Below are 12,051 nucleotides of genomic sequence, written 5' to 3'. Positions count from 1 at the left end.
AAAAAAAAAAGACCCTTCAACATGTCATTAGAAAGTTAGCTGCCTGGGATGATGACTAATTAAAATGTAGGATTCTGTCCTAAAGTTACCTCAAAGATTTGCAACTGAACTTCACTGGTAGAAAAATAGGCATTTTTTACACCAGAGTGGGCCAACGGACAGCTTGTTATTATGGCCACTTAAAAAGTGAGGGCTGGTTAATCTTACAGATCACATGGTACAGAGGAAAGAGGACCTGATTGGGAGTGGGAAAACCTAAGTCCTGGGTCTGTCCTTTGCAAGCAGCTATTGTGATTTGGGGCAAATCACTTGTCTTTTTTGAGTCCTTGTTTCCTCATCCGCAAGGAAGAGATATTAATACTTGCAATTATTGTTCAAACAAGTCTGCTATGAAGATCAAATAAAATCATAGATGTTCAGTAAAATGCTTTGTTAACTGTAAGGTGCTATGTAAGCATGAGCTATCATAAATCTCCTGCAATTTCTTCTAGGCAGCTAGGTGGTGCAGCAGGTGGGGTGTAGGCCTTGAAAGAAGACCAGAAATCAAATCCAGTCTCACTTACTAGCTTTGTAACATTAGGAAAGTCACTTACCCTCTCTTAGACTCAGTTTCCTTGCCTATAAAATGGGGATATTCATAGCACCTACATCCCAGTGTTGTTGTGAAGGTAATATGAGATATTTATAAAGAGCTTTGCAAATCTTAAAGGGCTTTATAAATGATAATACTAAAAATAGTTAGCATTTACATAATGCCTACTATCTGTCAGGCACTGTGCCAAGCGCTTTACAAATATTATTTCATTTTCTCTTCACAAGGTAAGTACTATTATTATTCCCATTTAACAGTTGAAGAAACCAAGGCAGACAGAGATTAAGTGATTTGCTCAGGGTCACATAGGTATGACGTGTCTGAGGCAGAATTTGAATTCAGGTCTTCCTGACTTCAAGCTCGGTATTTTATCCACTGGGCCACCTAGCCACTTTGCTATTGTTATTGTGTTGTTATTGTTATCTGGGACGTTGTTGATAATAGAGAGCATCCCTTTGATTAAATTAGATGCTTCACAACAATAAAATCTTGCTAATTCAGAGCAAAGTGGGAGAAATCAAGCCTAATTCTCTCTCACTTAGTAAGAATTTCAATTTTAACAATGAAATACAACATTTATTTCTTTTCAGGTACTTTATCTCATATAATCTAAGAAACAGAAGCTTAAGATTTAGGGCTGGAGGGAACCTTGGAGATCCTCTTATTCAATGCCCTCTTACCTTCCCCACTCCCCATTTTACAAAAAAGGAAAGTGAGGCCAGAGAAAGGAAGTAACACAATTAGGTGATGGCAGAGCAGGGACTCAACCCAAATCTGAGAAGATAGGTTTATAGGACTTAGAACTAGAAGAGATCTTTTGGAGATCGACTAGGTCAACTTACTCATTTTACAGACAAACGCTGAGGCCCATAGAAGTTAAATGATTTATCCAAGGTCACCCATGTCCCCAGACTCCCAGAATTTTCTGGCAGTTTTTTAGTTGCAAAAAAAAAAATTTAAATGAAAAAATTATAATTCATAATAGGCATATATTACATAATAAACTATTCTAAAGCAGAGGCCTTTAACTTGCTAGAATTAACTGCTTAATTAAGTGCGTAAGGATCTTCTTACTCAATAAAAACCAAGTATATTGTGTCCATATTATTACAAATTTCAAATTAGTGAGATTAAAGTAATTGTCATTTCTGGATCACTACAAATCATCTGTGAGCCCTTGTCCCTGAGAAATTAGCAAAAGAAATATACTAATCAGTATTGAATTCAGTTGAAACTGAAGGCATAATCTAGAGAAGTGGATATAAATCGTTAAACTGGTAATTTGACTTATGCAGATGATGAGCACATTAACTGTGCTGCTGTAAAAAGACCATGGGATCATTGTCAGCAAGAAGAAAATTATCAAAAGCCCCAAATAAACAATAATTTATTTGGATTTTTAGATTACATTTATCTGAAGAGTTACCTAGAAGACTGATTTTTGGTCGATTTCCAAATGCTTTGTTATCAGGTAACATTTTCACTTTGTGAAGGGGTAGAGTCTATTAAGAATTCTGCTTTTTTGGTTTCTCCATTGTATGCCAAGTGTAAGGTGCTAGGTGGCGCAGTGGATAAAGCACCAGCCCTGAAGTCAGGAGGACCTGAGTTCAAATGTGACCTCAGACCAAACACTAGACACTTACTAGCTGTGTGACCCTGGGCAAGTCACTTAACTTCAATTGCCAAAAAAAAAAAAAGAGGGGGCAGCTAGGTGGTACAGTGGATAGAGCTCCAGCCTTGGAGTCAGGAGGACCTGAGTTCAAATCTGGCCTCAGACACCTAATACTTCCTAGCTGTGTGACTCTGGGCAAGTCACTTAACCCCAATTCTTCACTAAAAAAAATTCTTTCTAAAATAATATTTCAAATCTTTGCTATTTTTTTGAATAATTGCTTTTATTATTCTGTCATTTCATTCATTCCCAACTCTTCATGACCTTATTTGGGGTTTTCTTGGCAATGATACTGGAGTGGTCTGCCATTTGCTTCTCCAGCTCGTTTTATAGATGAGGAACCTGAGGCAAACTGGATTAAGGGACTTGCCCAGGATCACAGCTAGTATTTGAGGCCAGATTTGAATTTATTAGGCCAGCACTCAGTACAATGTACCACCTCACTGGAGACCCAGAGAGAAATGTGCAATAAATATTTAACAACCAGCTTTCGGGGGGGGGTAAGGTATGAAGGAACCCATTTTTTTAGTTTAATCTATAGCATTAACATTTTCTCCATCACTTCCTTAAGTCTAAACGTAACAAAAAATAATGAATTAATCAAGCCCTAATTTGTAGCATTTGCTCATTTCCATGGTCACTGTAAATACTCACACTGGAGATTTCATAACTGGCTCTGGAGAGGTGTTCCAGCTAGCTCCAGCACACCCCTGGGCCTAGAGATCATCTAGTCAACCATATTCCTTTCATCTTACAGATGAGGAAACTAAGGTTCAGAGAAGGAAATTATTTGACTTAAGATCATGCAGGTAGTAAGCAACTCCAGACAGGTTTTTAATCAAATCCATCAATCCTTCCATTATGTTGCTCAGTTGTCTCCAACTCTTCATGACCCCATTTGAGGTTTTCTTGGCAAAGATACTGGAGTGGTTTGACATTTCTTTCTCCAGATCTTTCCATTAGCCACCAGTTTTAAAACACACTGCTTCATCAAAAGAAAAAAATCTACCACTCAGAATATATTCAATCAGTCAATCAACCAGCATTTGGCTAGTACCTACGAGGTGTCAGACACTGTACTAGGCCCTAGAGATTCAAAGAAATGTTATTCCCAACATCAGTCCAGTTGATTGATCCTTTAAATAAATGGTTCATTATTTTCCAATAAATGCATTATCAATTCTGGACATAGACGTCCCTAACAATTTGTCAGCCACTCCCTTGAGTCCCCTTCAAACTTTTTCTGTTCGTCCATTTATCTTCTGTAAATTTTCTTTTTGCATAGTTACATCTAGTATTGACTCTGCTTTTGTTTTGCGTTTTATACTTCATATTTTTATTTCAAGTCATTTTAAGAACCTATTGAAAATAGAATGCGATTAAGCCAGAATGTAAGCTGAATTAGGCAAAAGAGAAGAGCTGTCAAAGGAAGTAGGAGAAAGGGGGTTTTCTCCTTAATCACAGATTTCACAAAGCCTGACTTTTTTCAAGGGCAGATGACATATCAGTGTTCCTTTCATTTGCCTTGTCAGTGAAAAAAGAATTATGAAACGGGAGTGGTGGTAGAGATGCTAAGATCTACCAAAAGCCCTCAGTTTCCTTCTTTAAAAGGAGAGGGTTGGGTTTCATCTTAGTGGTCTCTTCCAGTTCTAAAATCCTATGATTCCTCCCTGTAAGCTTCAGTATATCACCAAGAACAGATACTTGTAAGCCAGGTTGCTGTATCTACAGTGTCCTTGAAAGTTACCACCATCAGATGGTAGCATTATGAATGTCAGACACCAGACAATCACGCAGCTACATGTCACCAATGGGGCAGTCTGAATGAAACATATCCAGATGGCAAGGCAAGAAAAGACCACACAGCATTGGGGGATGGGGGAGGGAGGAGATGGAGGGAACATGGATAGATATGATGCTCTCTGAATGCCTTTTAAAGAATATTGTAAATCCCTTCAGCTACAGCACAGGGAGGATTATTAAGAATTGCTTTTCATATGTTTCCCTGAAAGCCTCACACCTGGCATGGAAGCAGCTTAATACAGTCAGGAATTATCAGTTCCTGCTCACAAGGACTTTTATGAAGTGCAAGTGATATGATGACAGACAGCATTCAGAAAAATGGTGTTTCTCAGCTCTTTCATAGAGAAGTAGTGTTTCTCCATCGTTTCATGCAGCCAAATCAGCATTAGTAATGGCAAAGCATAGTGCAGGGAAGATTTCCTGTCATAATATCCTAGGTTTAAAATGCTTATATAGAATGGCAAAAAAAACCATATCGTTCAGAAGATTGGCCAACCTGCTCATGCTTTCAAACGTGCTATGTAGTTTATTTATCAACATTGAGACTTTTCAATTCAATTCAAAGAATGTTTATCAGGTGCCTAACATGTTCAAGGCATATTAGAGCTGGGCATACAAAGACAGTCTCTACCCTCAAGGACTTGCTTTCTCCTGGAAGAAAACAACATGTGCATAAATCAACATAAAAATACATAAAGTAATACAGAGTAGTTTTAAGAGAATACGTTCTAATAACTGAGGAGGAGGGGGACACCAAGGAAGAGAAAAGGAGGTTGTCAAGAAATGCCTTGGAGAGGAAGTAGTGCTTGAGGGATTCCATGAGAGGGCAGAAATGAGGATGGAGCGCATTCCAGACATGGGGGATTGTTTGTGCAAAGGCACAGATATTGAAGAGGGACTGGTGTGTGTAGGGATTATTTTTCTGGACAGAAAATGAAACAGAAGAAGAAGGAAAGAGAGATAGATATAGAGACAGAGAGACAGAGACACACACACAAAGACAGAGACAGAGAGAGACAAAGAGTATCATCTCTCCATGTCAGAATGTAAGTAGAGACAAATGATTGAGATGAATGAATCAATAGGTCTTGACAGCCACCTGAGGGGCCCTTTCATATGTAAGCTTGGTAAAGACTATACATCTTACTAAAAAAAAAATAGAAATTAGTCACGTAACTCAGAGGACCTGAGGGTGTCATTCTGGAAGAGCTTTAACACTTTTTTGAGGAGAGATACCAAGAAGTGGATGACAAGTGGAAGCAGTAAGGCAACAGAATCTTGAAGTCTTAATAGGACTCAGAAATGGGAGTGACATGGAGCTCCGTGTGGAGCTGGCGGCAGCAGTAATAGAGTGAATAAAAGAGTTCAAGGGTTAAGCAGGAAACCTTAAAATCAAGAACTGGAGGAGGGACCAGAACTAAATTTCAAACACTAGGAAGAAGCAAATTTGGACTTTTCCTTTCACTGGTACTGTGAATCATAAGGAATGTGTGGGCCAGGTGTGTGTGTGTGTGTGTGTGTGTGTGTGTGTGTGTGTGTGTGTGTGTGTGTGTGTGTGTGACTACCTAAATTGTTTAGCTACCTAAATTATTTCCCTAATTGAGGGGGACTCAACTTCAGGGTAACTCTATATCAGAGTAATTGTGTAGAATTCCTAGGGAAGGTGGGAAAGTGGGGCCCAGCATATAAGAAACTTTTCTGGACTGGACTTGAGTATTAATTCTTCTTGCATTTATCATTGTGATAATTAACTTGTTCTGTGTTCCATACCTGGCTAGCATGGGTCCTTGCAGGAGAATTGAATGTCCCTAAAAATGTGATAGAAATGAATCAGATCCAGATGGTCTGAAGGGTTCTCTGAGTGGGTGCATGAGCCAAAAATTTAGTGAAAAGCTACTGAAAAGCTTCCAAGATTGAACTCAGTCTCTTTGAGCCCAGAGGTATGGGTTCTGGACTAGAGGTTACAAATGAAAAAGATCATGATATTTTACAATTATTTGGTATTTCATATTTTCCAAAGCTCATTGTCATACTATCTAGTCAGGTTCAGAATCAAGTTTGGGGGCAGAAGGGAGTAGGAAAGGAAGAGAAATAGAACTACTTAAATATCTTTTCTATAAACATCCTAGGAAGAAGACTAGCATAGTTTCTGGATGTGTATGGGAGCTATATGCAGATATGAATGGATGTTTCCCATAATGCCCAGGATGTAAGGTTTGCTGGAAAGAAGAGGCTATACTCAGGGCTGGAAGGGGATTTTAGGAGATACAGAGAAGATTAGGATCACAGAACTGACTGGACAAGGAGATATGTTACTCAACCTAGCGACAAAGAAGAGCTGAGCCAAAAACAGTATGCAAACCACAACAATCTGTATGTGCTCTGCAGAAACTTCAGGGCAGGACTGGCATCTAAGACAGGTGTAGACTGGAGGCACAGGTGCCAGAGAAAACGAGGAACAGAGCCAAGATGCCAAGCTGGCCACAAGAGGAAACACAATTGTTGCCAGCCCAAGGTTCCCAACTCTGCTCACACTACTAGAATTTCCCCTATGGGTGTTGTGAGTTTTGTTTCTGTGGTTATACAGACTAATCTTTTGAAAGAGGAAAAATAGACCTGTTCTTTTGCTATCCAGACTCTGAAATGAGACCTGTTACTGTTTTCCACATGTTTTGTAAGAAACTATATTCATGTGTTAAATTAAAAGGTTTTTTGCTGGTTAGGAGGGTGAAAGTTGGGGCTGGGAAATGAAGGTCTGACTCTCCCAAGGAGAGAGCTAGAAAGAAGGCAATTTCAGATGTTTGCAGACAGACCTCTTGGTAGGACAAACACAAAGCATATTAAATTTTAATAGAGAGAAATTAAGATTGAGCCTAATTTGCCTGTTAATAGGAAGAGAGTGTTAAGGAGCCCCACCAGGGGCCCTAGAAACCCTAATTTTGCTACATATACATATACATATACATATACATATACATATACATATACATATACATATACATATACATATACATAGCTAAAATGCCCTAGGATATTAAGGATGTTTAACTGTTTTCTTAATTAAATGAAACACCAAGAAACAAGTGACATTCATAACCTGGATCCAGGGTTTTATTATCACCATATTTTCTCCTAAAGCCAAACTTTAATTTAATTTTTATTCATTTATTACAGGCGTGGCCTTACTTTAAGACAAACTGAAGTTTCTATATAAATAGGGATTATCTCACGGTGAGGAAGAGCCTTGTTGGCACAGGCTCTATTCTGTTCCTCTAAATTCAGGGAAATGTTATGGACAAAGTTTATCTAAATTTCACAAAATTTTTAGCAAAGACTCTCACCTTCTCCTTATGAAGGAAAGGTAAGGGCCAGATCAGTGGCGGGGAACCTGGGTGCGGCTTTTTGACTGAGTCCAAGTTTTACAGCACAAATCCTCTTATTAAGGGGATTTGTTCTGTGAAGTTTGGATTCAGTCTAAGAGGGCCGCACTTAAGGACCTAGAGGGCCACATGTGGCCTTGAGACCCCCACTCTCGGGCTAGATGATAGTTATATTAAGGAATTTAGAACTAGGTAAAGGATTGGACCCAAAGAATAGCCATTAATGGATTGATATTTACCTAGACGGAGGTTTCTAGTGGACTGCCAAAGGCAAAGGGTCCTTCAGTCTGTATTACTCAACATTTCTATCAATTACTTGGAAAAAGGCATAAGGAAGAAAGGAAACAAGAATATATTAAGAGACTATTATGTACCAGGTACTGTGCTAAGAGCTTCATATTATTTAATTTGATCTTCACAACAACCCTGGAAGGTAGGTGCTATTTTACAGTTGAAAAAACTGAGGCAGACAGAAGTTATGTGATTTGCCCAGAATCACACAGCTAATAAGTGACTGAGTCCAAATTTGAACACAAGTTTTCACGACTGCAGTCCCAGCTCTATCCACTGCTCCACCTAGTTGCTATAATAAGCATAAATAATATGCTTATCAAATTTGCAGATGACATAAAGTTGGGAGGGAAAGCTAACACATTTGATGATAGGGTCCAAAAACGTGGGTCTTGATGGCTCAGAATGTTAGGCCAAATCTAATAATTTGAAACATAACAGGAATAAATGTAAAATACTACATAGTGCAAAGTTGTTTTAAAGGCATCTAGTTAGGTGGTGCAGTATTACAGGGTGCTGAACTTGTGGTCAGAAAGACTGAGTTTAAATTCTTCAGACATTTACTGTGTGACCCTGAGTGAGCCACTTTTCTGTCTCAATTTCCTCTATGCAAGATGAGGACAATAATGGTGCCTTCTTTGCAGAGTTATTATTATTAACTTAATTCCAGTGACTTCCTTCAGTTAATGATTTCCTATTTATCCTGTATATAGCTTATTGTCTATCTGTTTGCATGTTGTGTTCTCTATCCAATTATAAGCTCCACGAGGGCAGGGACTGTCACTTGCCTCTTTTTGTATCGCCAGGGTTTAGCACAGTACCTCGCACATGGTAGGCATTTAATAAATGTTTATTGAATTGAATTATTATGAGGATACAAAGAGATAACACAAGTTATTATTATTGCTCATTAACATAAATACAAGATAGGGAGATTTGGCTATACAATAGTAAAAGATTTAGGGACCTGGGTGGACTGCAAGCTCAGGGGAAGTCAACGGCAAGCAGGGCACTACAGCCAAGAAATGTCAATGTGATCTTCGGTTGTATCGAGAGGCATAAAGCCAGAACACAGATTCTCCAGAGTTAAGAGAGGCTATCTGGGCCAACTCGTCCCTGAAGAGGAATTCCCTCTACAATCACCCGGTCGTTCGGCCTTCACGCGAAGAGCAGCGGGCTCGGGCCTGCTTGCCCAGGCTTGGCTCGCCAGGCGCGGCTCCCCGCTGCGCGTGTTCCTTGTCCCAGAACGCCCGCTGCCAATAAAGTTAATTTGGCGGAGGGTGCGGCGCGGAGGATGCTGGGAGAGGCCCCTCTCCGCCAATCAGGAAGCTCCGGCGAGCGGCGCGAGAAGCGGCAGCTCCCTTCGGCCTCGTTCCTGCTCCTCCTCCGAGCCGGCTCCGGCGGCAGCGCGGGTGGCAGCAGCTCCAGGGCCAGGTAAGGAAGATCTCGCCCCGCCCTCCATCCCGGGCTGCCCCCGGCTCCTGCCCCGGGCCGTGCCCGCCCTTGTGTCCCACCGGAAGTAGCGCTCCTGAGGCGTTCTACCGCCCCCGGCCCTGGCGGGGCTGCGCCCGCTCGCGCTCGGCCGGCCGGGGTCGCGCTCCACAGCGCCTTCCCCTTCAGTCTCCTTCAGTTTCAGGGCCTCCAGTGCCTAGCTGGGGTCGCGTTCTAGCTCCCTCCCCACCCGGGTCGGGGCTGGATCCCCCGCAGAGCCTTGTTGCCCCCAGCATAGTGCAGAGCGTCCCAGGACGGCGCCCGCTGCCCCAGTACAGTGGCCCGTTGGCCCCCTCTTGTCATCCGGGCCTCTGCCCTCCCATCCTCCACCTCCTTCTATTACGGAGTCCAGCTGCCTGAAAGCCTTTACGTCCTGTGCTCCTTGAGGGCTGCCTTGCCTGCCCACCCCTACAGAGAAAGGTTCTGTATGGGGTTGGAGCACAGGAGGGTTCAAGGCTGCCAGGGATTTTGCCATCCCTTCTCCCCTTCCTCCAGACAGCTGGGTGCAAAGGCGAGGCAGTTGCTGTCTGAAGTGTGAACTATTTATTCCAAGAATCACAGCAATTAAATCTGGAAGCTACTTTAGAGGCAATCTAGGCATTGGGTCATAGGGCTGAAAGGGACCTCCGAGGTCATCTAGACTAACCACCTCATTTTACAAATGAGAACATTGAGGCTGAGGTTAATGATCACACAGGGAGTAAAGGCAAGGCTGGGATTCAAAACCAAGTCCCCTAATTACAAATCTGAGGCTCTTTCCACTGTACTGGTTCCCCAACCCCTTTGTTTTATAGGTGGAGAAACAGACCTAGTGGAGGGAAAGATTTGTCCATGATCTCCTAGTTGGTGGGAAGATCATTCACCTAGTCAGTGAAATAGCCTTAATTAAGTGCTTACTATGTTCCAATCAATTAATCAGTAAAACATTTTTAAGTGTCTGTTCTGTAAAAGGCCCTGGGCTAAGCCCTAGGGGTGCAAAAAGAGGCAAAAGAGTCCCTGCCCTCGAAGAGCTTACCATCTAACAAGGAGAGACTGTGCAAATACATATCTACAAAGCAAACTGTATACAGGATAAATAGGTAATAGAGGGAAGGTACTGGAATTAAGAGGAATTGGGGAAGGCTTTCTGTAGAAGGTGGGATTTTATTTGAAATTTAAAGAAAGCCAGGGAGTTCAGTAGTTGGACAGGAGGAGGGAAAGTGTTTCAAGTATGGAGAACAGCCAGAGAAAATGTCTGGAGCCAAGAGTTGCAGTGACTTTTTCATGGAATAGCCTATAGGTCAGTGTCAATGAATCAAAGAATATGTGTAGGGAAGTAGATACAGTTGTTGTCCTTGCTGCTTGAAGTGGACCAGAATGACATCACTATATTGGGGTCAAGATACTGTGTGTTGGACTGTGGCTGATTAGACCAATAGGAGCTTGAAAGGCTCTATCACAGATTAGGCATAAATATTCCAGTCCATAGGAACATTTGGAGTGGAGATGTCCCTAAATTTGTGCATCTCATGTTTCTTTTGAACTTTAGGAATTCTGCTTTGCTCACTGAGCACAGCACCTTCTTTGATATGGGCATGCTATGCTAGGTGGTCCTAACCCAGTGTCTCCCATGAATAAGGTATAAGCAGATTGGAAAGGTAGGAGGGGGCTAGGTTAATGAATGTCAAATAGCATTTTAAAATTTGATCCTGGAGGCAAGAGGGGAGCCACTGGAGTTTATTGAGTGGGGGTGGAGGTGTAACATGATGGGACCTGTGCTTTTAAGAAAATCACTTTAGTGCCTGAATGGAAGATGGATTGGAGTGGGGAGAGACTTAAGGAAGGCAAACCCACCAGCAGGCTATTGAAATAATCCAATCAATCCAACTGTACCAACGTGGTGGCATCCTTAGAAGAGAGATGGGAGGTGTGGTGGAGAAATGTTGACAGGTTGGCAACAGATTAGATAGAAGAGATGAAAGATAGTGATAGACACTCTGCTAAGCACTGGGGATTTAAAGAATTGTAAAAACATGGTTCCTGCTCTCACAAAGCATAGATTCTAATGGGGGAAACAATTTGTAAATAACTGTAATACTTAAAGACCCACACTAAAAATGGAAAGTAATCTCAGAAGGAAGGCAGTAGTGATGAGGGGGAACCAGAACTAGGAAAGGCCTCCCGTAAATCCTGAAGGAAGCCAATTATAGGAAGTGAGGAGGAAGAGCATTTAGGCAAGGGAGTCAACCAGTGCAAATGCACAGAGTTGAGAGAGAGGAGTTGAGAGAGAGAATGTCCGTTGTGTGAAGAGCAGTTAAGTAGGCTAGTGTTAACTGGATTGTATGGGAGTAAAGTGTAAGAAGACTGGATAGGTAGGAAAGAAACAGATTGTAAATGACTTTAAATGTTAAACAGTATTTTGTATTTTATTCTCAAGATAATGGGTTGCCATTGGCATTTATTGAGCAGAAGAGTAATGTGATCAAACCTGTGTTTAGGAAAATCACTTTGGAAACTGGAGTATGGATTGTAGTGAGGAGGCACTTGGTGTAGGGATTACCAATTTGAAGGCTATTAAGATAGTCCAGGTGTGAAGTGATAAAGGCCTTCATCAGGGTGGTGGCATTGCTCAAGGAGAGAAGGAGACATATATGAAAGATTTTGTGAAAGTAGAGTCAACGGGCCTTGATGACAGATTGTATTTGGGGTGAGAGAGTGAAGAGTCGGGGATGACATCTAGGTTGCAAGCCTGGGTGACTGGGAGTGTAGTAGTAACATATAAAGTAAAATTAGGAAGAGGGGAGTAATTTTGGAGGGAAGATAATGAGTTCTGTTTAGGACAT

At 41.5% G+C, this 12,051-nt stretch overlaps 1 protein-coding gene across 3 annotated transcripts in view; it reads left to right on the top strand.

Annotated features, from left to right (window-relative positions):
• Nucleotides 1-9,066: 9,066 nt before the first annotated feature.
• Nucleotides 9,067-12,051, top strand: part of NUP93 (nucleoporin 93) — a 136,506-nt gene continuing 133,521 nt past the window's right edge. The window contains exon 1 of one of the 3 annotated variants that reach the window (XM_020965598.2): nt 9,067-9,172. The gene's annotated coding sequence lies outside the window, so the exon portion shown is untranslated. The remainder of the gene's footprint in view (nt 9,173-12,051) is intronic. The other 2 variants (XM_020965599.2, XM_020965600.2) reach the window with 2 other exon arrangements.

This window comes from Phascolarctos cinereus, unplaced genomic scaffold (assembly GCF_003287225.1).
Source record: "Phascolarctos cinereus isolate Bilbo 61053 unplaced genomic scaffold, phaCin_HiC Scaffold_2;HRSCAF=192, whole genome shotgun sequence".
NCBI classification, from domain to species: domain Eukaryota; kingdom Metazoa; phylum Chordata; class Mammalia; order Diprotodontia; family Phascolarctidae; genus Phascolarctos; species Phascolarctos cinereus.
The sequence above is the reverse complement of the archived record's forward strand: the minus strand, read 5'-3'. Positions and strand labels throughout refer to the sequence as shown.